Source organism: Myotis brandtii, unplaced genomic scaffold (genome assembly GCF_000412655.1).
Source record: "Myotis brandtii unplaced genomic scaffold, ASM41265v1 scaffold17, whole genome shotgun sequence".
NCBI classification, from domain to species: Eukaryota; Metazoa; Chordata; class Mammalia; order Chiroptera; family Vespertilionidae; genus Myotis; species Myotis brandtii.
Window position 1 is genome coordinate 903,849 of NW_005356259.1, and position 4,692 is coordinate 908,540.

The window sequence follows — 4,692 nt, forward strand, 5'->3', positions numbered from 1 at the left end:
GGCGATCAGGGGGTTTGGGCGCTGTCCCCTGTCATGCTGATCCCGGTGCCGGGAGCCTCGCTGCTCCGCTGATCCCGGTGCTGGGAGGCATATTACCCTTTTACTATATAGGATAGAGGCCTGGTGCATGGGTAGGGGCTGGCTGGTTTGCCCTGAAGGGTGTCCTGGATCAGGGTGGGGGTCCCCACTGGGGTGCCTGGCCAGTCTGGGTGAGGGGCTGAGGGCTGTTTTCCGGCTGGCGAGTGACTAAAGCTTCCAACCGCTCCTTGTTTTCTTCTCTTTTTTTTTTTTTTTTTCTGGGCCAGCTTTAGCTCTGAGGCCTCGCTGCTGAAAACATAGATACAATGTTGCGGTCCGAGCCCGGCTGAATGGAAGCCCTTTTCTGGGGTTTTGTTTAGCTTCTTATTTGCAACATAGTATATAGTTGCTTAGAGTTGCAACTGAGAGGCGGGCAAGTGAGGCGGGGAACGTTGGAGTCTGCAGCAAGCAAGCCTCCCTGCTCGCTTCAGTGCCTGGCTGCTGGCTGCCATCTTGGCTGACAGTTAATTTGCATATACTCACTGATTAGCCAATGAAAAGGGTAGCGGTCGTACGCCAATTACCATGTTTCTCTTTTATTAGTGTAGATGATTGTTACTGGTTTATCAAAAGCATTTGTAAGTGAAACTGGCTTTTTCTTTTTAACTGCAAGTGCAAAACAGTTTGTTATTGCTAATTCTTACCAAAGTCCAGAGGTTTTTATCCACCAATGCCTTTGCTTAAATCAGTGCAAACGTCAATACAGTGTAAAAGGCAAATAATTTCTTAGTAATAAATTTGAAGATATTTTTGACCTCATGGACTCCCTGAACGAGTCTTGGGTACTTCCAGAGGTCCTCAGACCACCCATTGAGAATTGCTGCTGTTATACAAGGTAAACATCGTTAGGGACCAGGAATGGAACAGAAACAAGTGGGAGAAGAACTGTTCCCAGCGCTGGGAAATAAATCTGGAAAGAAGTTTCAACCTATTGTCTGGATTTATGACTTACATAAAGTTGAGTACTTAAAGAAGTAAAGAGAGAGAGAGAGATAGCCTCCTAAAACTTGAATCAGCCTGCCTGCCAGCTTAAAGTTTGGATTTGTGATAACTTAAAATATTCTCATATGTTGGTAGTTTGGGAGCCCTATCTTAATGTGCTGTTTGTGGGCTGGCGGACTCAGAAGGCCAGGTAGAAATGACCATAAAATTACCAGACAGGGAGATGACTATGAAAGCACTAGACAAGAGTAGAAAGGGGGGAAATACACTCTCAAGCTGAGTCTTACATCAAATATCCTAAAGCACATGAAGAAAGCTTATTTTCATCTAAAAGCTCAAATTATATCAGTGGCAACAAATGCTATCAGCTTTCTGTGAAGTGACAGACTCACTTCAAAGACAGCCACCCATGCCCTGGCCGGTTTTTCTCAGTGGATTGCAGGTTCAATTCCAGTCAAAGGAATGTACCTAGGTTGCAGGCTCCATCCCCCCCACCCCCCCACCCCCACACACACCCAGTCAGGGGGCAAGCAATCCACGATGTCTCTCACATCGATGTTTCTCTCTCTCTGTCTCTCCCCCTCCCTTCCACTCTCTAAAAATTAATGGAAAGCCTGGCCGGTGTGGGTTGGTGGTTGAGCATTGACCCATGAACCAAAGGTTGGGGTTCTATTCCTGGTTAGGGCACATGCCTGGGTTGCAGCTCATCCCCAGTAGGGGGTGTGCAGAGGCAGTCAATTCAATGCTTCTCATCATTGATGTCTCTATCCTTCCTGTCTCTAAAATAAATTAAATTAAAAATCAATGGGGGAAAAATGTCCTCCGGTGAGGATTAATAACAACAACAAAGACAGACAGCTCAACAATCAGGATATTGATTCACTCCAAAAGATATAAAAGTAATAGAGTAGTCTGAAATGATTTTTAAAAAAGTATATTTAGATTCCCCAGAAATTTCTAGTTCCATACTCAGCTTAACAATTGTTTGAGAATAGAGGTGACATAAAGATGTTTTCAACATATAATAATTAATAGTTAACAAAAAATGTCTAGTGTTTATTTCAGCAGAACTCAAGTTTATTTCTCATAATCAAAATTCTTAAGGGTTATGGAACTGGGCTAGGAGGTTATTCAGAACTTTCTATGATTGTATTTTACAAGCAGAGATAGTAGAAGGGTGAAACTGAAGCACTTTGTCCCTAGCCAGTTGCTCAGTGGATGGAGTGTCAGTCTGTGGACTGAAGGGTCCCAGATTCAATTCCAGTCAAGGGCATATGCTCCGGTTGCGGGCTTGGCCCCTATTAGGGGGCATGCAGGAGGCAGCTGACCAATGATTCTCTCTCACCATTGATGTTTCTATCTCTCCCTCTCCCTCTCTGAAATCAATAAAAATATATTTTAAAATGAACTATCACAGCATGTTTGCCTTTATAATCAGTAAGATTAGAGTCTAAAGTTAAAGTATATTTTTTATGAGTCAAAGTCTGAAGCATTTACTAAAGATATTTATTAGAAAAAAACATTTTGCTGATATTTCAGTTTATTCCCACTGATAATTTGATTTTGTAAAAGAACAAAAAGAGATACATTTGGTTTTGCACATAAACACTTAAATACAGAATACTTTTAGATCTCTTTCTGGAGATTTCAATTATACATTTCATTTTCCTAAACTGTCCCTTGGACAGAAAGAGATTTAAGTAGATGATATCAGATTAATGATGAAACCAAATAGCAGTGAGGACCCTGCACTAGAAACATAAAAAACACGCATAAATTAGATGAGTACCAGTGTTTCCAGTAGAACCCTTAGTGTGTAGAGCAAGGTTTAGGAATAGGTGTAAAGATTGGGACTCTGGCTGTAGGATAAATAACTCACTGAAAATGTTAGGAATCATCAAACTTTCCTTTTTGTTTTTATCATGGATCCCTATCTGTAAAATTTTATGTACAGAGCCCCAATGTGCATCCAATATGCATCTATAATAAGATGCATATTTTACCATGTGAGTATCTTAAGGCATATGACATACTCGGTAAATTTCCATTCATATTTTTAAATCTTTACTTCAGGTACTCATCTGATATTTTTCTTTTTCTTTTGGGGCACCTTGTGATCTGTTTAAGTGGAGTCCATTTTTACCTTGTAATGTGGCTGGCGAGTATAGTTCACATAGGGTGTTAATTCTTCCATTTTCTCTTTGGACGTGAGTTTTTGTATTATCAGTTTAGTTTCTGAAGATATTTTAAGCCACTTGTCCACTTTCTGAAGGTTTGGTAAAAACTAGATAACCTTATTCCATAAAGTCACTTGGCCAGGTACATTCACATCGTAATATGTGAATACTAAAAGGGAGAGAATAGGTGAAGGTATCACTGTCTAACCTTCCATGTTGTGGGATTCTCCATACCTTCAGGACACCCAGCATACTGTACTAACATGACTCTCTGACCTGGAGGCCCAGCATGGGTTTCAGTGGTATATTAATTTTAATAAAGCTTTTATTTCTTGTGTAAGTCTAAAAGTAGGTATAAATAGAAGGTCAGGTGTTTCCTTTTTGAACATCATTTGAGTACTGTAGTCTATCTATCTGTGTTCTAGAGAACCAGGCTGTAATATTAACTCTGAAGTTGCAGATCTCTAAATTAGTGATCTTCCATGTTTCTAGTGTGGATATGGTGGGCAGAGAGATAAGTAGAACTGTTTCTCTGGTGACATGAGACTGTCATAATGAGTATGGAACCTTTTTGACCTTAAGAGAAACTGGTTGTCATTCTGTCCCTGAATTACTACTATTACTAGAGGCCCGGTGCATGAAAATTCATGCACTGGAGGGGGGGGTCCCCTCAGCCCGGCCTGCCCCCTCTCACAGTCCGGGAGCCCTCAGGGGCGGGAGGCAACCCGGCAATCAAGGGAAGGCAACGACCCATCACACCTCTGCTGCTGCCACTGACGGTAGCGCAAACCTTGGCTGGCCCTGGTTACCTGAGCCTCAGGCTGGCCCTGGGCGGCTAGGGGGCTGAGGGGACTGGGTGTCTCCGGAGGCAGGCATGTGGAGCGGCTGGGCCTGTCTAGAGGTGGGCCCAGCCTTGCTGCGCACCTGCCGCCCCAGTGGGGCTGAGGGGGCTGGGCACCGCCATCTTGTGGCTGTGGGTGCTGCCATCTTTGAGGGCGGAGCAGTCAATTAGCATATTCCCTACGTATTGGCTGTGGGTGCCGCCATCTTTGCGGCATGAGGGTCAATTAGCATATTTCCTCTTTATTAGATAGGATTGTACAGATAGAATTTCATATCAGCAGTTTCAGTTATTTATGGGATAGAAAGGGATGGGAAATGAATTTCACAAGTGGCAAAGAAATATACTAGATGTACCAGTTAATGCGGATTTTTTTCAATAGATGGAGTTACACATATGTTGATATATATACGATTTGATATGTATGCTATTTTGTTGTATTGACAACAAGCTTCAAAACTTCCTATGTCAAATTTTCTGACGGTGTTAACATCATAGATATTTTTTACACTTAAAAATGTCGAATTTCGTGCCCCCCCCCCCAAAAAAAAACATTTGTGGGAAGTTTCAATTCATTATTTTATTTTGAAGAAAAGTGCTGCTGAATACTTCGGGAAGCTTATGGTGAACATGCTCCATCTCAAGATACCTGTG